Here is a 27,029-nt window from a genome sequence, read left to right on the forward strand (position 1 = left end):
ATGTTTATTGAAAGGTGGAAAAATATTTCTGTAGTAGTATGTATTGCCTATTACTATGAACATACAAATAGATCTGAGCTCCTGAATAGCAATAAATGGGTGGTATTGTGCAGAGAGAAATTGGAGCCTGTCAATCTCCTGTCTTCCTATAAAATAGTTACATAAGATGCATTTGAAGGAGATGTTGTCCACAGAGATAAATGTTGCTCTTGTGATAGCAGAGGAAGAGGAAAAGTTATTGCGTTTATCAACTTGTCTGACATCCATGATAATGAAAACCTAGGAAATACAAGAAGGAAGAAAAATGTGTGCTGTCAGCTCTTTCATACTTCACAGCTAAGGAAAAACCTACTTTTTAGAAATGTAATTACTTAGATTTTTCACTATTGATTAAATAAAGCAAAATACCTAGGCAATGATAAGTTTTATATGTGAAGAATCCGAGACTCTAAAAGCAAACATTTAGTTGAATTCCTGATTGCATAATTTCTTCCCTTAAGTGTGCTGTGAAAAGCAGCTGAATTAGTAGCAACTGTGGGAGCTGGAGATGAGCTTACAAAATTTTCAGAACCCTATCTGACCATCTGTAAGCTTTTTAATTAGCCACAGCAACTATCAAAGTTTTGCCTGGCAGAATAGTTGGAAGTTTTCCTTAGTAGGATCTTGATCAGTACAAGTGTACTGGGTTTGGAGAAGAGTTTGCTCCTGTGGGCTGGCCTGACAAATACCCCAATAGCACCAGCAGCAATTAATGTGCTTATTAACTGCTGGAAAACTGACTGTCCTTTGTGAGACCAAAGGCAACTTTAGCCTGCTATCCCATTTTCAACAGTGATCAAAAGCGAAGGCTTAATAAATAATGAAACCATCAGGACAGGTTATATGGTAGTTCCTTCTCATAGTCTTGCATCTTTGTCCTATCTTCAGTTTGAGGACTCAAGGGTTTGGTGGGATTTCCAAACACTTAGTAATGTACAAAGACTTTTCCTTCAGCATATTCATTGGATTGCAAAGGCTACTGAATCTTCTGTTCAGTTCAGTCTTTGGCCCTCTGGAGTTCTCCAAATAGGAGATTCCCAGAAACAGGGACGATAAACCAGGGTACATTGCTGTCTTGTTCTCCAGGACAGTAGCAGTGTGCTGTAGCAGTGCAGACTTGGTAAAGGTCAGAAGGCGCTCAAAAGCAGAAGGGGTGGTCCTGAGTCAACAGAGCTGTGTACTGTTGGTTTTTCTCACCCTGAAATAATACAGTGCATGACTGTCTACACCAAAGACACGATCCCAGAAGCTGCTGTCAGAGGAGCTAAGGAGCATTGATGGGAAGAAGCTGCCTTGTTCTTGTCTCAGAGGTTTGTGAAGCAGGAGCTGCGTGAATATACTGTACTGTGACAAACGAAAAGACAGTGACTTTTGAGGAAAAGATTTTGTATGGTTCACAGCATCTTCCCCTGTGTCACTGTCTTTTCTATACATTCCTGAATCATGAAAAAGTTACTGTTACTTAAACCTCCCAAAGTGTCAGTTTGTGATCATTCTGGCCTTAAAATTCCACCCAAGCTTACCTCATTTCCTGAGTCATTTGCCCTGCTTCTTCTGACCGCTACTCTGTTAAAAAAAAAAAATATTCCTCTTTTCTGTATTTTTTTAACCCACTCCACTTCACCACCACTGAAATTACAGGGGCAGTTTAACAGTTTTCTACTAAAAGACTGTCTCAAATGCAGTTTCAGCTGAAGTTTTTTTTTTTTTTAAAGGCACATTTATTAGTACTTCAGTTTCCATGGCACTGAAGAATTCAGATTTTTTCTCTCATGTTTTGACAAGCTGTCTTTGTACTGAGAGACCATAGAAATCACAAGTGGGTTTTATGCTGTATCCTTTTGTGATATCAGCTGCTTTTTAATCAGGAAATGGCAAATACATGGATAGTAGGGTTGCCAGACATAAGGGTCTGGTAGTCTGTCACTCTTCTTCGTACCACAGAAGCGGTCTCAGAGAAATTTTGACTGTATGCATGACAGGAAGATGCAGAGCTGAAGACAGGCAGGTAATTACTCTGAGGGCTTTTTTGCCATTGAACAAGATGCCTCTCTGTGACCTGGAAGTGAGCACTTGGTTAAGAATGCCGATAGAGGTCCTGCAGAGTAATAATTTATGTCATTCTTTAGAAAATATCTCCCTTGAGCTTTGCTGAGTACATAAATGCCCGTGCCAGATGGACCAAGACAGCTCTATGAGATATGAATTATTTCACATGTCCTGCCAGGGTACAGCTACTGTGCTCTTCACATGGGCTGCATAGCACTGGGAGCTAGCACCACCCTCTCTCTCCTCCACCTTACTGTCTATCTGCACTGTATAGCCAAAATATTCTGTTAACTGCAGAAAAGTAAAGCTTTTGATAGGAAAAAAATGATAAATTGAATTCTTTGTAATTTTTTTTCCATTCAGTTATTAAATGCTACAGAATATACATTCACTAATGAATCTACTTCAGAGAGTTAGGTAGTATATGATTAGTACGATTAAAACTTTTTCAGACTCTGAGACAGATAATTTAGTTGATACGTATTACTACAATCAGGAAGTTTTATTTGAGTCTTGGACATGGTAAAGTAATGGAAGTTAGTTATTTTGAAAAGCTGATGGCCTAACTAGATTGCTTTGGAAAGTGATCATGCTGAGATTGCAAATGGGAATAAAAGAAGAAACCCTTGTGGTAGGTGTTAAATCCATCAGCTGTTCGTCTGTCACACTTTGCATACATCATCACCCCTCTAGGACGGTCACAACCAGATTGCAGCTGTGTGAAGACAAAGGTGTGGTTTTCCAAGTTAACTGTGAGGCAGCCTCCCTTTTCCCTACCCCTCTGTACTGCTGGTTTCAGGAGGAGTCTGGATAGGATCCTTATATCTGAACAACACCGTCAGCATCGAAAATAGGGAAATCTGTAGTAGTGCATGTAGTGGAGTTTAAGGTAAAAACAAAAGTATTCCAAAGCAGTCATGTGTTCTCCACACTGCAGGTTGTCAGGCATTCATCAGTCTCTTATCTTCTGCCTTTGGGAATAGTCTCTCTGTTTGTCTCAGTGATTTGTCTGCCTCCATCTCTCTGGAAGATTTCACTGTGGAAAAAGTCAGATTTAGCAGCATTTGTTTTTCACCCGGAAACAGAAGCATTTTTCAGGATATATTTAAAAGCAATATTTCAAATGACGGAAAGCCACAATTTTATTCCTTCTTGTTTTTCTAATCAGATTTTGAAAAGAAAAACACAGTTATTAATTCAATGGAATGCTTGCTTTTATGAAACTGATCTTTGCCACAGCAAATAGCTGAAGGATACTATTACCTTGGGTATTTAAGGATGTATTTCCTCAGCTGGAAATGTATTTCCTTATAAATTAGACAATAAGGTATTTTATCAGGGAAAAAGATTTCTTCTGCGTTTCAATATTGCTTCTCATACTGGCTTTGCATTTTATTTCCTAGGGTGGTTACATAAAGACCGCAAAGAAAGAAAGTACTGCTTTACTTCACCCAGGGTGCTACTGCTTAACTAGCGTTTGTTTGATTTTTTTTTTTTTGTGCGTATGTTGTCTTTAATTTTGTAACCTCCTATCTTTAATAGGTTACAAAATTAAAATAGTGAAAACTTTGCAACACTTCTGTTTGTCATCTCCATAACCTGAGGATTATTTGAATATTCAAGGTCTCTTCAGTGAATTTCAGAAGTGATCTTGTGGCCCTTCCCTTTCCCCTTTCCCCTTTCCTTTTATATTTTGTTTTAATAAAACATGGATATGTATTCAAAACTAAGTGAATGAAGCAATTAGAACTCTTTTTCCGCTCAGAGTAGGTATAAGGCAGATTATAGAGTTTTTCCATTTGCTTTCAGTTCAGAAATTAACCCTCACTCTCTGTAAGAATGGATTTCACTGTGTACAAACTTATGTGATTATTTGAGGGGGTTGTGAAGGTACAGGTTAATAATGAACAAATATATCTGATTTCTTCTAGCTCCAGGTGTAGATTACAGTAAAACTTACCCTTTTTCAAGAGGTAGAATACTCCTTTGTAGTTCATTTTTGGATTTGAATTCAATGTTCAGAGCTTTGGCCTTATTCAATGTTTAGAGCTGCACACGTATTCTTCTACTTGGATAAGAACCAGGCAGCACTCAATGATAAAATAATAATGATAATAAAAAAAACACATGGCAACAGCAGCAGATCACTGGGGAGAAGCTATGAGGCTACTGTCAAAGAGCTCACAGCAAAGAGTTGTGGGTGTTTTTTCCTGATGCTGTTCCTGACACATCACGTTTCTACCACAGCAAAAGCACTGGGATTTTCTTATATTGGCAGAATTAATTTCTGATTCCCATATGTTGGTATAAAAAGCTCATTTTTTTGGCACAGTACCACGATTTCTTCTGAAATAGTTGATTATGGATTCTTTCAGTTACTTTTTACAGAGATGAACTGGAAGTGTTAAAGCAAGAAAGGGAACAAGGAGAGAAGAATGAAAAGGATGGGGTAGAAGAAGTGGCTGTAATTAGTTCCAAAAGGAAGAATTTTTACATTTCCAGCTCAGCGTGCTCATCAACACCACTGGAGAATGTGCAGTACATGTTAAACCATTCCTTTCTGCTCGGTAAACATAGGCATGATTCCCTGCAGTGCACAAGAAAAACAATTCCTCTACCAATAATCTACAGAAACACTTCTACCAGCCACCTCTGTTTTATAAAAAATTCCATCTATCTAACACTTTTGCCTTTCTAGGAGATGATGCATCATTTTTTTCAGTTTCTTTTTTTTTTTTTTAAGTTAATCAAGACCAAAGACTATTCTCAGCCATAAACCTCTAAATAATTTTTAGGTTTTGTTCAGTTACTTTCTTCCTAATCCTTCCTAGAACTATTTTCTATATAAACATCATAATTTGTATTTTTACATCTATATAATATCTGTAACTATCTATATGCTTGATTTATATTGAGGCAGTGATGTCTATATGATTGAACATTAGGGTATACTTTCTGGTAACAACAAATCTACAAGTTTGCGATTCACATCCTTTCCTTTCCCACCCATTCCAACATTTACTTTAAAAAAGTTCTTTCTTGCTCCAGCAGTAATGTAAAAAACTTCATGGATCAAAGGCAGATGTAGCTATGCAGGAAGGATGTCAACCTCTGTTCTTGTAGTCACACAAGTAGATGGTACAAGCCAGTATGAAGGCAGACAAGGGTGTACTGCACCCTAAGACTGCTGAAGATCCTTGGGAAGCTTGTGGAGCTTGAGGTAGTGAATGAAACTACGTTTTGAAATGTAATAAAAAATAGTGCTGGCATAGGAGGGCATCACTGCAGAACAGAAAGTGGGAACTTCAGATCTGGAACCCAGAGACATGGTTTGCTCTTTCTTGGCTTTTAGAGAACCCTCTCCTTCCCTACTGAATGCTACTGTGCTTTGGCAGATACTGAACTTTTGCTGTGGGAGCACCAGATGACCCCAAAAAATGAATGTTGTGATAGGCATAAAAGTCTCTGAAGGCATAAAAGGCATAAAAGGCCTTCTCTGCCAAGGGCTGAATATTTAACTTGCAAGCTAAACTCATTTCAGAGAATTGAGATATACTCAGACTTCTCAGAAGACTAATCTTTGTGGTTTATTTAGGAACAAGAGGGGCTTATGTCCATCATTCCTTTTTAAAAAGCATGGTGACACTGAAATATTTGCCCTCACCTCCTTCTACACAAAAGGTGGTTTCTTTGAGGAAAAAAAAAAATACAAAATTGGGACAGGTGGCATTGCTGAAGATGAATAACTGTGACTCTATCTGGTGTCTGTTGAAATGACTCCTGCAGATGGCAGCTATCTGTCATCAGAAGCAATATAAATGGCCCCTTTGCTCCTAAGTAAGGCAGGATATTACAATATTTGAGGTAATTTCCTCTTCTCCTTTAACACTGCTGTCACAGGCAGCAAGCATTCAGCTTCCATTAGAGTTATTTAGTCAGCCTCTTTGGGAGCATGTTTGCTAGGCAGTGACCCGTTCTTCAGTGCTCCTCCAGGGGAGGTGCCTGGCATCTGTTAGAAACTACAAGGTTATGAGGCTTATGAAAGCCCTGCTCTTCACAGATAAATGTCTTGCAGCAAATGCCACATTTCAACACACCATTCTCCAGTTCGACATCTAGGCTAAAACATCACACCAATAAGAATGCTCAGTGAATATTCACTCTTCTGCTCTTCCTGGCTGTTGCAATTATTTAAACTTTTCTCTCAGGGTAAAAGTTACAGCTCAGCAAATGAAGGATTTCTGCATAATCTTTAAGACTTTCTCTTATTTTATTTATTTTTTTTTATCCCAGCTACAGCTCTAGAAGAGATTAAAAGTGTATTTTTGACATTAGGAGCATTTTACTGTCTGGGATGTTACCCCTTCTTTCCTACTGTACAGTTACAGTAGGCATAGAGGGAGCAAGGTTGCTGAACCTCACCCTGGAAGAGGAACAAAATTAAGATCATGCCCTCCACACATGAATTCAAGTTCTGGATTAAGGTTTAAGCACTGTCTTTGTAGTCTTGGACTTATTTATTGATATATTTCTCTTTAGAAGGAGAATATGTTTGATGTGAACACTCTTTTCTGTTCATAAGTACTAATCTCTCTTGGTAAATTCATTCAAAATGCTTGAATTTTGTATCAACTGTAAATACTTATACTTATTGTATTTTACAATAGCACAAAACACACTTCCACTTAGTTTGAGTCATTGTACTGCTTAAGACAATGTGATGATGGTCACTGAAAAACACATTTCTAGACTGTAGGGAGAAAAAAAGCATACAGATTTTTCAGGCATGACATTTCAATAAACTGACCTTTGCAATACTGTTTGAATGACAAGAACACGAAAACCTCATTGGAAACAGGACATTTACTTTCAAATATTACCATTTATCCAGCCAGTGGAGTATATTTTTTTAATGAGATTATTTTTCAAAGTTTGGTTTTCTATTAGTTTTTCTTTACATTTCTGTTTGAACTTGTGCATTTATTTGAGTTTGCTGTCAGTAGGCAAATGGAGTTTCTAATGAAAGGCAGTCCATAAGACTGGTATTCCTGCACAAACTGAAAAACAGAGCTTCTAACATTTTTTTTCTTCACAGCCAAGCTAACACTTTTTTTAAAATCATCTTTCAAATTCAAGTGCTATTATGGATTTTGAACACTGAATACACTGAATTACATCTTAGCTTAGGTGAAAATTATCGCAAGGATCACCTCCTCAAGAACCAGTGGCTACCTTAAATTCCATTTCTGTAAGTATATAAATTCTGCAGTTCCAGTATTAATATCGTTATGAATCTGTAAAACATTGTTCTAATTAATTACTTAGCTAATCTTGTTCTTAACAAAATTTAATTGTTGGCATAATTAAGACTAATTTGTGTTCTGATTTTTATGAACAATGTTAAAAGCTGGATTATTGGAGTGGCTTAGTAGGAGGATGTTCTCTGTACTGATAAGAGGGTATTCTTGTCAGCAAGCACAGTGCTTTCATGTACATAGATTATACTCTGACATCATAAAGATGAAAGTATTTAAAAATTTAAATTTCACAGTATTAAAAGTCTAAGTTATTAATTAGATGTATTATGTTCAGTTTATAATGTGAATAACTCATTCATGAATATATATTCCCTTATCAAGTGTTTTGGGGAATTAATTTGAGTGTAACCATTGCAATATGAAAATGCATTAAAACATTTTATTCTATTATCTGACTACCTTAACCCATTTTATCTATTATTCTGTTTCAGTCTTTTGTCTTCACATTAGTTTGCTTTTCCAGGTTCTGTTAAAATGTAATTAATTACAGTTTTCTATACACTTTTTTATCTTACTTCCTACTCTGGTTCAATATGCTTAACACAAAACAAAAATCTTTCAAACTACTGAGATAGAATTGTTCTTTTCATCTGCTTTTTAAGGCATTAGAGGGAATTTCCCTTCACATCTACTTCTTTTTAAAACATTGTATTGTTCTGTGAGTTCCATTCTGTGTGAAAGAGGAAACTACATAGGCCATAATTTTTTCCCACTTTAGATTTATAGTAGTCATTCATAACACTGGAAGTAGAATCTGGCCACAAGTACTACTGCAATTGTAAAAAACATTCCCTTCATCAAAAAAGTACTTTATTCAATTTTCCATTAAACAATTTGTGGATTTTTAAATAAATCTTAAAAACCCATTTATTTATAATATTATTTCTAAAGACACTTTCTACTTAAGAATATTCAGCTCATTTAAATGTTCATCATTTCAAGATTTAGGCAGATTTTTATTGAATTATTTAATTACCTTCAATATGAATGTTCAAATAATCAGAAAAAAACAGTTCACTGAAAGCTATTTCCAGAGTCATCAGGTGGAAATAAGTTTGCCTTGATGTGATTATTCTTTCACATGTAGTAAAACCAGATTTCTAGCACATCAAGGACTTTCTCAGAACTGGAGCTGCGTCACTATGTCTCTGATGTATTCCAAACTTTGATAAGTTAGCACTTGGCTGAACAATTTCCTTACTTATATCATTTTGAAACCAGTCCTGAGAGAACTCATTCAAATCTAACAGATTGCGTTGTTTTTTCTTAAAAACAACCTTTTAAAATTAAAAAGTTCCAGCTAGAGACAAATTCTTCCTAGCTGTATCTCCATTATTTGTAAGACAGTTTCAATAAGACAGGTAAACAGCAGTACAAAATCTATTTATTAATTGTTATCCTTTCTATATCATTTCATTCCATACTGAAGTTTCAAGTAATTGATGAAAATTGTATTCAACTGGGACTACGAATATTTTTTCCAATATATTTTGTCTTTCATTGGACAAGGGGGAAAATACTACAAGCCAGGGACAAGAAGAATCTAGACCATATCTCTGTTTATCCACTAGAAGTGAAAAGTTTTAATGTGACTGATGTTATAATTGTTAAATAGTAATTGAATCAAAGAGATGAAAATTTTCAAACATGAAAAAATGCTTTTCACTTGCAGAACAATTGGCATAATTCAGAAAGAGGCTACTCCAATTTATGGGTTTATTTCACCCTTAAAAACTTTCATATTATTAAGGACAATTTATTAATTTCTTTTTTTTTTTCATTTTAATTTTATTTTGTCTTTTCTAGACAATGCTGTTAAGTATTTACTAAAAGTAATTTCTTCAGGCTGAAAAAGTAAATTAGTTTTTGTTCTGAAAAACAATTTAAGTTGTGGCTTAAATTTTCCTTCCCCTGATTTACATAGAAACCAGAAATGTTTGCAAGTACCAGTCCTGTGCAAATCATTTCAACTTTCTTTGCTGTAATTGCTACACAACCACCATTCATATAGTCTTCCCAATAATTAGAATGACAGAGTGGTAGATTCTCACACAATTTTCTGAGAGAATTTTTATTTCTTCCCTACTCCACCATGACTCATTTTAATAGATAGAAGAAATTGCATAGTGTGATAGGAACACTTGGGAACTGCTTAAATATTTGGAAATGTAAGGAATGCAATATTTCAGACGTCATCATTACAGCACAAACTACTCTAAAAGGTTCTGAAGCATCTTAAAAACCTTAATCTTTTGACAAATTGACTGATAAACTTTTACCTGAGGAAAGATTCTTGCTCATACTTGCTCATAATATTGGCATCGTATTGTTGATGTATGTCATGCTTTGTTTAACTGTTTAGTAAAAGAAGTCTTGCATTCAATCACAGTTTTTCTGAAAATCAGTTTTAAATACCTTAGAGAGTAGTTTTCCTAAACTATTTTATGCATAGGTTAAAATTTCAGACCTAAAGACCACAGGCTAGATCAATGACATTGAATTCACTTGCTTCAACGTAGCTTTCTTTTGAATACAAACAGTAAAATCTTTCCCACCTCGGTGTTATTTCTGCTTCAGCAGGAACGGAATAAAATCTATGTAAAAGCCTGATGACTTTGTCTACATTGCCTTAAATACAGTCTAAACTTTTGTAAAATTAACATGATTTTGATGCCTCTGTTTTTACTTGCTCGATACTTTCAATGAATTGTTGCACCCAATAAGGCAACCCAGCATTTCCTGAAGACACTTCACTGAAATATTTTGTGCCTTTGAGCTAATATAAGGTAGTGTTTCCAGTACTTTTGTATCAGCAAAGTTAATTTGGGGAGCATTCAAGTGCCAATGTGATAAATATAATTATATTTGAAAAATTACTATGAAAACAGCTGTTGGAACATTTTTGGAATGGTAAGTTTAATTTTACTACCGTAAATATCAAAAACTACAGCAGAGGTCAGTTGAAGCCCCAGGATGACCTGAGTACTTGACTTTCCAAGTCATGTTTATCTTCCAGATCACTGGAAGTTTGCTCACTGTTTTGTGTACTTTGTACTACTGCATCTAATTCTGCCAGGTATTGACCAAATGTCAAATGAGAGCAAATAAAGGCAGCCTGGTGAAACCTGCTTTTCCCTCTCAGTTTCCAAGAGTAAGGCTATCAAACTGACTATTCACCTGATTTACGAATACATTTGACTTATTAGATTAATTATTATTTTTCAATTCACCTTGAAATTTAAAAAAACCTAGAACGCAAGATTTTAAGGTGATGGTTTCTTCACAAGCCAGATGAAAATGGATGAGGTTGCTAAGTAGCAATCTGGTTCATTCACAAGCAAAATGGCATGAAAGACAGTCACACAAGTTCTACACATATAATAAACAAAAAAGGTGATGTTAATTATCATGCAGAAAGTAGCAGCAAGACTTAGTGTGAGATTTAATGTAATTTAAAGTAGCTTCTACCAGAGGAGGTATAGGTGACTGGTTAAACACCACCAGGAGATTTGGCATTTGACCTAGTATTGAGTAGTGTTTTAAAAGCAGGTTTAGATAGGATTAATTCACCAGAAATTCTCCTTCGCTTTGTCTTACCTTCTAAATTTTTGTTCATGTCTGTCTTGCCATCACATTTCTTAAGTGACTACCCACAGAAGGAAATAAACCTCACTTAAATGAAGTCTGACTACAATAAGCATTTTTTCCTTATTGATCTAATTATGAAAAGGTCTTTCTATTGAAACATTTTCTCTCTATTGCTGAGCTAAATATGGGGAAATTCTAAACTTCTCCTATAGTTACTGAAAACTTGTTTTGAATTATTAGCCTTGCTGAATGCTTCTTTTGTTAGTTCACTATGGATTTTCCCCTGATAAGGTCCCTTAAAAAGTAGTATAGCATGTTTCCATCTATTGACATTGAAACTCTTTGGTCAGTGGTTCAGAAGGTGGATTCATGAAAGTTGTTTTTCTTTTCCGTATTCAGCAAATGACCAATAACGATTCCAGTAATGTTGTCTGGATTTGACAGACGAAGAAATATTGATTTTTAAAATTACAGCATGAACTGCGTAGAGATAACAGCAGAAGTGGGACCTCCAATAGACCTTTCGGTTTCGTTTTTACCTTGATTCATAAATTTGTGACTGCTCATCTAGAAACACATCCTTGCATGTGGTGTTTGGTACAGTTAATCTTTCCATGCTCTTTTTCAGTCTAGGCAAACAGTTCCATTCTGTCTGGTAAAGTATCAGAATTTTGGTTTTCACATTCAAGATATGATCAAACCACAGTTTCAAAGACACTTTGTAAGATTTGAGGCAACTGAACTTCAGCCAAATAACATGACTAAATGTGTTGCAATATGTGCTTTTGAGTCACCCATGGTGTTCCTTCCAGTTATATACTGGAAAATTTTCTCTACAGTGTTTCTTGAATACATGTAAATACCTAAGCCTCTTGGCTGCTGCTGCAAACAAATACTGTGCCTAACCAGAAGTATATTAACATTTAGAAAGGTAATACTGATGGTGTGGCAGGCCATAGAAATATGTGTAAATGGAGATATGAGATAAAGAGAAAAACTAGGGCTCCACATCGATTCTGAAATTGTTTGTCCACTGAACAGGTATCCAATTATTACAGCCTTGAGCATAAAGGAGTCTGTCTCTGAAATGGTATTACAGTACTAGATTTCTGTAACACCAGATGCATTCATGCAAAATGCAACACAGCACACAGCAGTAAAGTATTGGGAGGCTTTATTAAATTCAGCACTCCCTCCCTCTGCCTTCCTGGATAACTGTATGTAATTTATTTGTGTTAATAGCATTAGACTGCAAATGTTAGATTCATGGGCACCGGAAATTTCTTGCCTTTTCCTACAGGACAATCAATGTTTACTGCCAAAATGAATTCAGCGAATGTCCTTTGCAACATAAATAATATTAATCATTTTTGTAGGTAAACGCAGGATTTATGGTTAATTTACTCTATTTGCCATCAACACAAATAAATTTTTGCCAACCAATTTTACCCCATTCTTAGACAGACAAATTGCATGCTTATTGAGAAATTAAGGATGAGAAAGGCACAATTTAGTTTATCCCCCAAGCAGGTAGTTATGTTTCATAACAGTGGCTTTTGTTGTATACCAGCTTTGAGCACAGAAAATTGCCAGTGTTTCTGACCATGGCCACAGGCAAAGAGGAATTCTTTGCATGTAACCACAAAATCTAGCCACGAATGGAATGTTGAAATGGAGCAGCGTTTGTCTCTCACAGTATATGAGACAGCAAAATGATCACTTTTTAGTCATTAGTGGCCGCTGGTAAATTACTGACAAATGAAATGACTGTATCAGACCCAGCCATTTGTATTATATAATATTATGATAATTTTTATTGGAAAGCAAAGGAAAATGCAGCTACAAATTCATTAAGATATTTTGGATTGTTCAGTATTTTCTAACCATATGCATATACTTATATATGCAGGGTTCATGGGCAATAATCAAAGTGTAAGAGGATGTGCTCTTTTTTTCCCTTGTAGCTTTACTGAGTCGGGCTTGTAACTGTTCTGGGAGTAAAAAATTATGAAACATGCAGAGCAAGAAAGTAGCTATGAAGCAAGTGATTTCTTATCAAGTAGGGTATGACAAAAACTATGACTCCAAAATAATTAATTTGCAAATTACAAAGGTGTTTTGATGAGTAAATGTGTTCTCCATTTCTTATGTTCAACTCTGTATAATACAATGAAAGAATCTATTCTCAGCCACCTTGTCTTGTTAGAAACATCAGGAAAAGGTATAGAAAGTATCCAACAATGCAGGTTTGCTTAACAAAGCAGTAAACAATCTTTTCTACAGAATTTCAAAAAAACATTTCAAGTAATCTGTTTATAGTTGGAATTGTTTGGGGCATATTTGGCACAGAAAGTAACACATAAGCAGTCAATAACAAAATCTAATAAAATCTGTTAGTTTTCTATATATTCCCAGTAATTCCAAGTTGAAATCTACTTACAGTGCATCCCACACCAATGCAAAAGTAAATTCAAGTTTGTGTAGAGGCAAGAATACTATTTTTACTTAATGTAATGATCATGCATCTCAAAAAAAGGTGAAACTGCTCTGTTTGGGGAAACCAAGGAAAAGAAAGTAGGAGGGTTTTGTCTTTTCAAAAGCTTGTCCCTTGAAGAGAGAAACCCATCAAGCAGTGTCCAGCAAAATTTTTTATTCTTCTGATATGACTACAGGAAATCCTGTCTCCCTGAGATGATCACACCTCAAGGCTCAAGGTAATAGAAGACCTTAAATAAGCATTAAATTATTCCACAGATATAAATATGTATTGAAAGAAAAAGATAAAAAGTATTATATGCTTTAAAAACTGTGGAACATTGCAGGACTGGTAATCCAAGAATCAAGTATCTTGAAAGCTTGTGGCTTTCAGACATTTGAGGGATGAATTTGTATCTTTATCAAATAAAAAAAGTATTGCACAAATACTCAGCCAGCTTTAGAACCGAAAATTGTGTTGTCCTGGCAGTGCTCCCACCTTGGACCGTCTGTATAGGAACATTTGTTTGCTGACCAAGGCTAACACAACTCTATTATGAAGGTAAGACCCTGGTGTTTTTTGCTCCTGTAATGATATCCATTTTTATTCTGCTGGCTAAAAAGATGTTAATGGACTAAACAAAGAATATGGTTTTGATGACTAAAACTGAGGTTTTAAGTGTTTGCTTTCCATGAAATATATGTTTGACATGTCATTATGGTAATTTTTGCAATTAAATTAAATTAAATTGTTGTTTGTCCATCTATTGGAGCAGCAGCACTGCAAACATTGCTGAATTGAGGCATGACAAACATTTGCTCAAATAGTTAATCATTGGAAATGTACAGAGATCATAATAATGGGAAAAAATCAGAGCCCTGCAGCATAGTTTTATTAAGAGGCAAAGAGAAACCTTTAAAAAAAAATCTGCTGTGCTTTGTTTAGATGGAGATAACAACTCAACCCCTTGTCATGACTTTAAATAAACTGGAGTCTGCACACTGCTAATAGAAATTTTACTTTATATAGAAAAAACTAAACTAAGACTTCTTATTTTTGACATTTCTTCCCTTTGGGAAGAAATAGAGAAAGGACACTGTCTCCGGCTTTTGAACTTACACCTTTACCTGAATTCTGTTGATGCAAGTGTGATTTTCCAGTTTCAGGAAGCTTGGTAGTCAATCTTAAAACAAATTGAAATTCTGAATGTCAACACCCTAAACTTAGGAAAATAGTGTCATTATTGGCATATCTAGTTTATTTTTAAGAAGCTTTTTATGGAGTTAGTGTTTGCTACATGCTGAAATAAAAGAAAGGAAACAGTGGTTTTTCCACAGGGTTTAGTCCAATCAACTTAACAAATGAATGTTCCAAATCACTTTAAGGGGGGGTGAGGGGGAAATAATTGAATTGAACATCAGATTCTTCCTGTAAAGACACACAGTCAAGGGAGTACTTCTTGCTAATACCAGAGTTTACCACAGATATGGCCCACTATATAATATACCAGCACATTTAAAAAACAATTGAAAAAGTGGATACAGTATGGCAAAGTGAGAAACTATGAGAGAGGTTAAACCCACTTTTTTTTCTTTTCATCAGCATGTGCCTTACAAGTGTGAGAAAACATAAAACCACTTCAAAATTAAAAAAAAAAAAAACAACCAAAACACACCCCCCCAAAAAAAACAAAACAAAACAAAACAAAAAACACCACCACCACCAAAAACACCCTCTCTTCTGCTGGTATGTTTGATAGTTTTCCATAAAAAGCGATATGTATCTTGGGATTTTATGAGCTTTCAGATATTTGGGAACATAACTGAATAAATCAAGTAGTAAATCTTCTGCCTTAGCCTCATGAGAGTTCATGCTGATGTTCCTAAGCCCAGTGTTACTGCTGGGAAGCTTTCTGGGCATGCTGAGAATAGTTCCTTTAAACTATTATAGCAATATTTTAAGATGCTGTAATATCATGCTGGCCCTTCAAAGAGTCAGCAATAATGAAGAGCTGTGTTTAAATATATATTTTTCTTTCTGCTTGTTGAGGCCAGGAGAGAAGATGAAGTGCCTGATCTAAGAGCAAGAGTAGCTTCACTTTGACTAAATATTATGCTGTTTATAGTTACAGGGAGTGATGGAGGGCCCAGAAAAAGAAACAAACCCACGCACAAGCTATTTGCAATTAACCAGGCAGAGTTTCAGGTGGTTTTGTATCTCACAGTACAAATTTATCTAGAGCAGAATATCAAACTCCTTCTTGCCCTTTCTTATGTTGGAGAGCTCCTTATTAAAACTGATTTTCAAATATTTCTTATGTAAGTGCAGTCGAAACAAAAGTTTGGCTGATACAGTATCTTGTTCCATTTAGTTGCCAAAAGAAATGGCCAGGAAAATGTATATGTTATATATGCCTTGATATTCACCTGGCTTTGAGGGATGTTTGGACCAGGGTTTATGAGCTGATCGGTGTCTGTGTATTTATAGCAGACTGGGCTCTTTGTTTCCAGACTCTCCATTGGTAAGAAGGTAAAAAGCCTGATAGCAGCAAACTCACACAAACTGATAGCTGGCAGAGAGCATGGGGAGGGTGAAGTTTCAAAGAAATAGCTCAGAGAAGGCATCAGAAAATCTGATTTCTTAAACATCACACCATGAAAAATGGCTCAGGAAAAGCCTTAAAAAAGACAGATTCCTTAAACATCACACCATGAACTGTGGAGAATTTCCCTGTTTCACACAATTTTCCACCATGTTGCTGAATTTTTGTGATATCTACTGTGTTATTTATGTGTTTATTTTCTGTGCAACAAAGCATTTGTCATGAAATAGAGAGCAACTCCTCTATAAAGCTGGTTCCAGGCAGCTCTTGAATAAAGGGACACAACAAAATCCTGGTCTTAAAAGCAACCTAATGTAGTCCTAACATTGTTAAACATCTAGATTTGGTTTTCACATCCTGGGCAGCCTTAGAGATAGCAATGATTTACCTCTATCCCCTATATTAACACTATAGGGTTACCAGAACATTTTCTGCCTGGTGTTCTGGGGACCAGCTCCTGCATAAATGTTGCAATGAATGTTCTAATGAATTCCAGATGTTTTAATGCCTCAGGCTCAAAGGCTGCATTGGTAGCTTAAGAAGTCAGTCCCCAGCTACAGTTAATACAATATTATTAATGCATATATTTCAACTGAAAACAAATTCAGTCCTAGATGAAGAACTATGACTATAAATTTGCAGATCCTTTCATGCAGATCTTTAATCAGCTGGTGTCCTAGGGTAACTTTATGATGCTTGTATCCCCAGTCGTCTGTTCTGTTTGTGCTGTATATTGAGTCCTGTGCCTTTAAGACTGGTTCTAAGAGCAAGGAGAAGCGCGGAGTTTGTTTTGAGAAAACTGCCCGACTCCTCCACATTCTGCTCCAGACAGCGTGTTCGGCGGAGAGTTGGAGAGACTGCAGGACAGAGATCTTTTTTTTTGCTTTTAGTTAGTTTCAGCTAGCTAGGGCAGAGAAGTTCCCTGGACTGTTTTTTTTTTCCTTTTTCTTGGAACTGTTTAAACCTGCTCTGGACTGAAAACCCAGGGGAGCACTGGGGGCTGCACCTGCAGCCCACCAGGGCTGGACCTCGGCATTTTCCAGCAGCGCCGGAGGGACCGGGACTGAGGAGAGACTGAGAGAGAGCCGAGCTACACCCACGGCAAGGACTTTCTCAATTTGCCATCTCGCTTCAGAAGGAGAGGTTTTATTGTTTCATATTATTCATTCTTTATACTTGTATGCACTTCGTTTGTTTAGTAAAATAGTTTTTTCCACTTTTCTCCAAAGAGGTTTTCTTTTTACCGGACAGGTTGGAGGGAGGGGCCACTTGGGCTTGCTTCCTCAGAGGGATCCTGTTCAGGGGTTTTCTCCCAAATTTGTCCCAAACCAGGACAGCTGGATACTGGCATTTTTAACTGACTAATTACCTGAAAATGCAAACTGAGGTTTAAATAAACTGTCTTATGAAAGAGATATATACTGAGAAGCACAGTGAGAAAAAATCTCCAGCCAGAACAAGAACAGCTCGGGCTTTTACTTTAGATACTGGATATTCACAATTTCTAGAACAATATTTCTTTGTGAAGGCAAAAGAGTGACATCTCATTTAAAAAAATAAGAAGTCCTCACGTTTCATGGTAGGTAACCAAAGTTTTATTATGCCTGAGAAATGTGATCTGCTGTTTTGGACAACAATGACATTTATGTTCCTGCTCATTAAGTATAGAGTCTATAAGCATATTTTGCTTTGTCTTTTTAAAATAAATATTATGGGTACTATGTCTGTATTATGCATTATAGCGCATTGCAGAAATTTTTTAGTCTTTACATAGTACAGAATTATTTCAGAAAGTTGTTCGTTTGGCAAGTTGTATTGAGTTACGTGTGTTTAAAAAGTAAAGCTATTCTCTTATTTCACTTCTAAATTAGTTTAAAAATGAGATTTTAGGCATCACTTGTTCTAATGAAAAGACAGGATTTCATTTTTTAATACATTGAAGTGAAAAATTAGAAATAATTGGCATATATTTTTTTGCACATAATCTGATACAGATCCTTAAGGCTTTCTATTTCAGAGCACAGTTCAGTTATAGCAGCCTTCCAACATCTAACAGGGGCCTGTTAGAGATCTGGAGGGGGACTTTTCACAGGAGCATGCAGTGATGGGAGAAGGGGCAATGGCTTTAAACTGAAAGAGGATGGCTTTAGATTAGATATTAGGAAGAAATTTTTTATGTTGATGCTGGTCAGGCACTGGAACAAGTAGCCCAGAGAATCTGTGGATGCCCCGTCCTTGGCAGTGTTCAAGGCTAGGCTGGATGGGGCTTTGGGCAGACTCTAGTTGGAAGGTGCCCCTGCCCATGGCGGAGAGGTTGGAACTAGATGATCTCCAAGGTCCCTTCCAAACCTGAACTGTTCTATGAATAAATGATTCTACCATTTTCACTACTTATTTCAATCTTAGTATCTTGATTAATCCCAAGAAGAATGATGCTGAGAACACCTGGATTCAAATGCTGAATCAAACGAGATATACTACATGCAATTTCTGAATGCAGGACTACACTCTTGCAACCTGGATTTGTAACTGCTGTTTTATAAGACTTCTTGTATTCTTGGCAACAATAATGGTGTTGAAGAAAAATGCTAGCAGCCCCTGAGTAACCATGGAAACTAAAACAATGTTTATGGGTTACTGGATAAACTGAAGTACCTACATGGCATAAGAGATGCTTTATATTTAATACTATCTTGATGTTAATAATTGTAGCAAGTGATATCACTATAAAGCATGAAGCAAAAGGCTACATAGAAGTACAGCAAAAAATTATAAGATCTCTCTTTTCTGTAATAAACAAATTTAATGGGATTTTTATTAGCATTAGTTTGGGGGTATTTTTTTATACTTATTATTGATAGCCAGAGATACTTCATTTGAGTAATATAATTAATTGAATTATTCTTCGTATTTTGTGATATCAATATTTGGTCATAATATTGAGCAGCTGGAACTGAAAGTAGGGTGCTCAGTTGTAAACGAAACCACTCACAATTCCAGCATTTAATATTAGACCATTGTGGCTGCACATTCAATAACCAAAAAAACCCCCATCCCTCCTTTCCTTTCATTCGAATTGATGTAACGCTTCTTTAAAATTCCTTATTAAACATTTGAGAGGTTTACTGAATTTCAATGTGGTATTGTTCTGGCCTAGTAATTGACTATTTTTTCCCTTTGAAATAAGCTGTTCCATCCTTGGTCATCCAAGGAGCAAGAGTAATCAAATCACATAAAGTACTTCCAAAATCAGTTAATTAGATTTCAAGAAAGTAATTCAGACCCTGAGTTTTGCTTGCGAAACGGATGAGGAGAGTCTGAGAACAGAAACCTAAATATCCCCTAACCTTTCCTATCTCAACTGCTTGCTGTTGCCAGCAATCTTTCTCCATTGCTCCATTGCAGCACTGTCCCAAAAGATCACAAAGCTGAGAACTGCCTCAGGCTTAATAAATCGTCCTTCAGAGTGCCGAGGGAGAGTCAGTAAATATGCTTGGTTTTGTTAAAGTCTTCCTGCAGTATACTCCACAGAAGATATTTTTTCCTTCTTTGGGCAGCGAGACACTGTGCATCTCCTCAATCCTACAAAACTCACCCAGTGCTCATATGTTCCTCCCTCTGGAGTCCGGGCATGCTGCTTGTCTGCCTGGGGAGACAGGCATCTCCCGTTCTGTATGCAGGTGGGGAAGGGCAATTTTGGGATGTCATTTAATACACTTGCACAGGTAAATAATTTGTGAAAACAATCAATCTTTTAGAAAAACAGATGCAGTTTTATGTTTCAATATCTACTGATATTGAGAGCCTGAAACAAGTAGAGTTCTTGTCCATACCATCAGAATTTTTCTCCTTTTGCAGTGCTAACTTACCTCTTTTTACTGTTACACCTGTGAATTACATCAAAGAAGAGGAGCTGCAAATAACAGCCTCTCCTCTCCTTCCTCCACCTATCATATGAAAAGGCTTTAATAGGTCTTGAAAGAACCATGTAAAATATTAAACAAAATTTATTTACAGTTCCCTAAATTCATGTTGCAGTGAATCGTATAAGTAAAGCATGTGCAAAGGTTTAGATTTTTTTTTATCTGTCTTGAAAAGTAAACTGTATTTATCATTTATCTGAGCCATACAATGCATTTTGGTATTATAAAACTATTAAATAATAAAATGTGTAAAAAACTTTATCTGCACTGTGGGAACTGCTACAGGAAAAAGCAAAGTGAAGTCTCATTAAAGCAGACCAGATCAAAGTATCCAGTAAAAATGAAGTAAAAATGGGAACAAAACCCCATTGTTTGGGGACAAGTACGTTTTTGAAGAGAGGAGATCTAAGACTTTGTGTGGGTGGCTTGACCCTTTGTTTTCACCTGAAATCCTCAAGCTGAATTTTTGTATGGATTTAACGTCCTTCCTGCTGATCCTGCTGAGAGAACATACCAAAGGCAAAGCAGAGGGGACTAGCATTACCTTAGGAAGATAATTAAACTTGCAAATGAAGATTTCTACAAAGAGAACTGCCTTTGCCTCATGTGGCCAGAGCTTCTGCAACCAAACAGGAAGTGCAATGCACATTTGCATGAGTCCAGGATGTTGGCAAGACCACAGAGTGTATCTGATGAAATATTTCTCTTTAATCAGCGCAATGAAAAGATCACTGAGGGCAGATATTCACTGAGGAGATGCTTGAATCCAATTGTAAAGGAGAGAGTATTGGAATAAATGTCAACTATACACAATGTCATCAAGCTTACTGCAGGAAAAATCACTAGTAGAGGTTTAGGGTACAAATATATCTGCTTTAAGACAAAGGATAGAAAGATAATTGCAAACAGAGTTTTTACAAAAAATAGTCATATATAAGAAGTCTAATTAACTGCTAAAAAAGAGATGTTTATTGACATGGAAGACATGTCAGAAAGCAGAAGGGAAGGTGACCAGTGGGTTGATGTGGGCTGGGGTTCAGGTGACCACCAAAGCTATCCTATCACTCCCTTCTTCATCTGCACAGGGAAAATATAATGAGAGGCTCCTGGTACAAGATAAGAGCAGGGAGAGATCCCTCACTAGTTCCTGTCATGGACAAAAGAGACTGGATTTGAGTAGGATAAAGACAAATAAACATAAATCTTAAAAGCGCCTTTCCCCCACCCCTCTCTTCTTGCTTGGCTCAACTTCACTCCTGGCTTTCACTATCTCCTCGCCTCCAGCAGCACAGGATCAACAAGGAATGGTGGCTGTGGTCAGTTCACCATATATTGTCTCTGTCCCTCCTTCCTTCCCAGAGGAAGAACTTCTTACACTCTTCCCCTGCTATGGTGTGGGGCCCCTCCCATTGGAGAGTCCTCCATGAGCTCCTCCAGTGCAGGTCCCTCCCAGAGGATGCAGGCCATCAGGAATAGGTTGATGGGTCCTCCATGGGTCCAGAGGTCCAGCGAGCAACCCTGCTCCAGTGTGGGCTCTTTTCTCCATGGGTCCACGGGTCCTGCCAGGAGTCTCTTCCAATGCTGGCTACCCATGTGATCACAGCCTCCTTCTCTCTGAGCATCCACCTGCTTGGGCATGGGTCTCCTCCCTGGGCTTCAGGTGGATCTCTGCTCCACTGTGGTTATCCATGGGCTGCAAGGGTACAGCTGTCTCTCCATGCTCTGCACATGGGCTGCAGGGGAATCTCAGCTTGGGCACCTGGAACACCTCCTGTCCCTCCTGCACTGACATTGGTGTCTACAGAGGTGTTTCTGTCACATATTCTCACACCTCTCTCTACCCACAATTGTTGTGTCTTCTTTAACTATGTTATCCCACAGGCCCTACTATGGTCACTGATGGGCTCAGCCTTGGATAGCAGTGGGTCCAGCTTGGAACTGGCTGACATGGGCTCCATTGGACATGGGGAACCTTCTGGCAGCTTCTCACAAAGGCCACCCCTGTAGCCTCCCCACTACCAAAACCTTGCCATGCAAACTCAATACGGACATCAGTATCAAGCTGAAATAAATGTCTGAAGAATAAAAGAAAGATTAGAGAAATATTTAGTTTGTCTGAGTTATAATTCACAGGAGACAAAGAACAGTTTAATTATCCTTAGGATGAAGGTGAGTTTGTAGGATATTTCAAAAAATAAGTGTAGGAATATTAAGGAATAAATCAGTGAAAACATTTGAAAACTGGAAAAGCTTAGTCATGTGGGAGGACGGCTCTTGAAAAGGGAATTGATTGGTAGGATAAACAAAATACGTCAGTCGTAAAAGGAACAGAGGAAATAATGCAAGGATGATGATCTAATGGAATTATCACATCACAAAAGATTGAAACCTGACCTGCTGAGATGTTTAGAAGATATTAACTGAAGCTGATGTGTGGAAAACTATGGTACATAAACTGATTACTAGTAGAAAAGCATGACAGTAAACAGCTGCTGTGCTGTAAGTGTTTATCTGCAATCTTGTAAATTGAAGAAAACATAAGGTACACCACCTGTCCTTTTTTTGCAATCTTCTTTAATTTAGTTATATGACAAATTGCACCAAAAGTTATTTTGTGAAATATTCAACTGCTATTTCACTAGTGATGGTATGAGAGATTTTCTAATTTAATACTTCAGGTGAATAAAGAGACCTTAAAATACATTTTTAAAAACAAACAAACAAACAAACAAACAAACAAAAACTAGAAAGATAAATATTGCCTTTCAGAAAGAGTGAAAAGTAAAAATTCAAAACAACTACCAGATTTTACTTTTAGTGTCAAAGAAGCTAAAATGTTTTTAAATACATGTCCTAGGCTGACTGTGTATCCCCCAATCGTCTATTGGGTGCAAAGGCGGGGGGGAAGCGCCGTTTGTTTTTCCCCAGGAAAACTCTGCTCCTCGGAGTGACCTTGACACGGGGGAGTTGGCACACTGCAAGTTGAAAGAAGCTCTGTTGTTTTATCCCCGGCAGTTAGTTAGTTTAGTGCTAGCGTAGTTAGACGCTGTAGAATAGCTGAAGCTTTTTTTTTTTTTTTTTCCCCTTGTTTTCCTCTTTTTTTTCCTTCCTTTTTTTCTTTTTTGCCCTCTCCTCGGAACTGTTCCAACCTCTCCGGACTAAGGACCTGGGGAAGCACCGGGGGGCCTCCACAGGGGACCCACCCCACCAAGACCAGCCCTGCACATCTCCTTTTCTCCCAACGTCAGCAGAGACGGAGCGGTGGAGCACAGTGACTATCTTCAAGAGGAGACTTTCCCTTTTAAGTTTGTTATCCCTCCGTAAGCGGCACGGAGCTCTTGTCATCGGGTATTGTGCTGGGAGTGCTTTGCCTGTTTAATAAACAGGTTTTTTCCACTTCTCTCTGAGGAAGTCTTTTCCCGAACTGGTTGGGGGAGGGGAGGGGGGCCCCGTGGGAGGGTTTCTCCCAAAATCTGCCTGAAACCACCACAATACATAAGTAGCTATGGATTTGTGGACTATTTTCCCTTCTGTAGCTTTTGTATCATTACTGGTGTATGGAAACACACATTTTTAAGGCTGGCAATCACGGTCCCCTGTAAGAGATTTGTGATTTTGGCAGATGTTGAGCATTTGAGCTGGGTTTTTTTCTGAGCTCTTTCCAAGCTAAATTACTTTGTAAACCAAAATTTAAGATAGGTCAATTGTTACTGAGACCCTCTGGTCTTATCTGGTTTTAATTGAATTTAACAGAATTTGGGAGATAAATGTAACTAAACTCTAATTTTAGCTGCTTCAATTACCCCTCTTACATATTGCTAGCTGTAAACCTTTGAAAAATACTTTAATGGCTTATTGCTTCACCTTCTCTGGTGAATTTGTTCTGTGTACTTACACGGAGTTTTCCCCTGTCTTTTCAGTGGCATCCTTGAAATGATGCAGGCTGTTACACATTAAATACTTTTTTTGAGAATAATTTTGCTTTATTTAGAATCATAAAAGGGTTTGGGTTGCTCTTTAATGTTCAATGCCATGCAGTGGACAGGGACACCTTCCACCAGACCAGGGTGTTCCGTGCCCCATCCAACCTAGCCTTGAACACTGCTGGGAATGGGATATTCACAACTTCTCTGGGAAACCTGTTGCAGTGTCTCACCACCATAACATTAAAGAATTTTTTTCATATATCTAAATTTCCCCTTTCAGTTTGAACCCAATATTCCTTGCCCTATCTCTACAGCTCCTGATGGAGAGTCCCTCTCCAGCTTCCCTGCAGAGCCCCTTCAGGTACTGTAAGGTTGCTGTGAGGCATTCAGGCAACCTCCTCTTCTCCAGGCTGAACAGACCCAACTTCTTCATCCTGTCCTCATGGGGGAGGACTTCAGTCACCTTACCCACTTTGTGGCCCTCCTCTGGACTTGCTCCAACGGTTCCATATCTTCCTTATGTTGGAAGCACCTGAACTGTATCCAGTGCTCCAGGTGGGGTCTGACAAGAGTAGAGTGGAGAAGCAGAAGCACCTCCCTCGACCTTCTGGTCACGTTTCTTTCCATGCTGCCAGGATACAGGTGGTTTTCTGGGCTGTGAGTGAATGCTGCTGTCTCATGTTAAGTGAGTCATTTGTGTCCTCTGCTCTCATTCTGATGTAGAGCACCAGCCAACCCGAGACAGATAAAAAAGAGACTGGGAAAAAGACTAGGAAACTTGGCATAAATAAATACTGGGCATAACCACCAGCCATTGTTGCGTGCTACCTGTGAAAAGAGCTTCTGAATCCATTTGTGTTTGCATTGAGATTGCAAAATCTGGCACTGCGTAACCAGTAAAAATTAACAGCTGCGGAAGTAGCCTCAGCTAAATCAATTCCCTGTGGAGACAGGATGCTTTGGCAGAGTGGGCAGGGAAAGCAAGCCAAGGGGTTAGAAAGGTGTATAGGAGTATGTTAGCTGAGGTTCTGCTGCATTGTGTGGTGAAAATTACAATTAATACAGCAGAATAATCTGAAAGAGTAGTGAAAATACCTGCACTGCTAAAAAACCAGACAGGTATTCCATCAGCAAAAGTCATTATTTCCCCGCTCTGTTACATCATCAAATAAGAAAATATTGAGTGTTGTATCTGACAAAGAACTTCCCTAACTCCTACAGTTGTGTATCAACAGATAATGGAAACAAATAATTTGGAAACAGTAGATGGAATGCATTAACAGCTTGAAATGGTTACAGTACTATGTACAAACTAATAATTTATTCCAATATCAGGATAGATCAACAGTAGATGTGAAAAAAAATGTAGCCTAAATCAGTAAACTCTATCAGTCATCTTTAGCAAATGCTCTGGGGAAATCAAAGAGGGGTGGGAATTCCTTTCCTGCAACTTCTCTGCTTATGATAATAAGCATACTAAAAAATAATTTTTTCAGTAATATCCTGAAAACTGGGTATGAACTGCTGTAGAGGAGAAAGAGATAATAATTACATGTGGTTATGACTAAGAGATCTCACTGCACTTATATGTTCAAAGCAGAGAATAGGAACAGGTTTTTTCCTTTATTCCCCCAAATATCTTCTCTATTATTCACATTGTTATTACCTTTTAGCTTAGAACTGTACATCAGTCTGTTTTTTACCATTATATTTTGAAATTTTAAGTAGACGGGGAAGATTCTGAGAGCAAGTATAAATGCTTAACTGGTGTACGCAGACACAGAAGGGAGTTTATGCTTGAATTCAGAGCATGAAGAGAACAAAAATCTGCTTTGATATGAATTATTCATGCAATGGTTGTGCATTTCTTGCTACTTTTAAGTAGACAAGGAGTGCCAAAAGGAAAAATATGTTCTGTCTAAAATCTTTTACTTCATTTTCTATAGGCAAAGGTTGAAATTTGCATGTGCTACTGCCTAAAAGTTTTACTCTTAGGCCTTTACTTGTCAAGAATGTGAAGAAGAAACAGAATATATTGTTTTGTTTACACAGGCTAAACAATATAGAAAAACAGATCTTTTAAACACAAACCTGGAAAAGAAATCCGTGTACTATAATGTTTTTAACTCCCTAGTTAGGGGTTAACTGTTAAGCGTCCATTCTGACATACTAGAAATATGTTAAATATTATTTTGCTCTTCACGTAATTCTGTAAGAGTCATAAGCATTCCCCAAATGATGAAGGAAACAATGCAAAGTTTGAAACATTTTCTGCAGTTTCAGTGAAAAAAAATCAATTTTATGTATTTATTTATATCAACCTGTTACCATGAAAAGCTCTGCCTTGCATGACAGAGTGTGACTAGAAACTATCACACACTTCTGAACGGAGATTCAAGATGCAAACACTGATACTTCCTCAGAAAGGTAGATCTAATCCTGCACATGTTAGCCCAAACTGTTTCTCCCAGAAGTGGCAAATCTTGTTCTTTTCTTTCCATGGGCCTGAAGTTAAAAAAGGGGATAAAAAGGCTTGCTGCTGCTTTGAGGAGGAAGGCATTCCGTCGAAGGTTAGAAAAGCTGTATGTTCATGTAACTATTTGTTTAGAAAGCTATTAGAAATCTATGTGTTCATCTCTTGCAGGGCAAAAATAAATCTTATGTCTTGTTTACGTGGGAAATTATCCCAGCTGTTCACATGGAAATCTGTTCTTCCCTGGCCAATGCTCACTGCACACATGGATCATCTGAGATGGCTTCTCACTGGGGGGGAACTTATTTGAAGTCCTCAGACTCCTCAGTCCTTTCTCAGCATGGCAGCATCTGGCAGAGATTTTCTTCACCCAGTGTCCAAGCCTGAGCTGTCACACAAGCTCCTTCCTCATGGCAGGAACTCGTGAAGCACAGGCTAAATAGCTGCTGCTACCAGTTCTAGATGGACCCCACAAAATGTTCTTTTTTGCAATATATTAGGGGTAATTTTCCAGTGATGAATTCTTATTCCTGAAAGGCAGACATTGTGGGGCTTTTTATTCCAAAACAAGTTGAAAAAATTATATTAGATGAGATGCGCTTGTCATTTCCATTGCCAAAGTTATTCATTATTCT

The sequence above is a fragment of the Hirundo rustica genome, chromosome 1 (genome assembly GCF_015227805.2).
Source record: "Hirundo rustica isolate bHirRus1 chromosome 1, bHirRus1.pri.v3, whole genome shotgun sequence".
NCBI classification, from domain to species: Eukaryota; Metazoa; Chordata; class Aves; order Passeriformes; family Hirundinidae; genus Hirundo; species Hirundo rustica.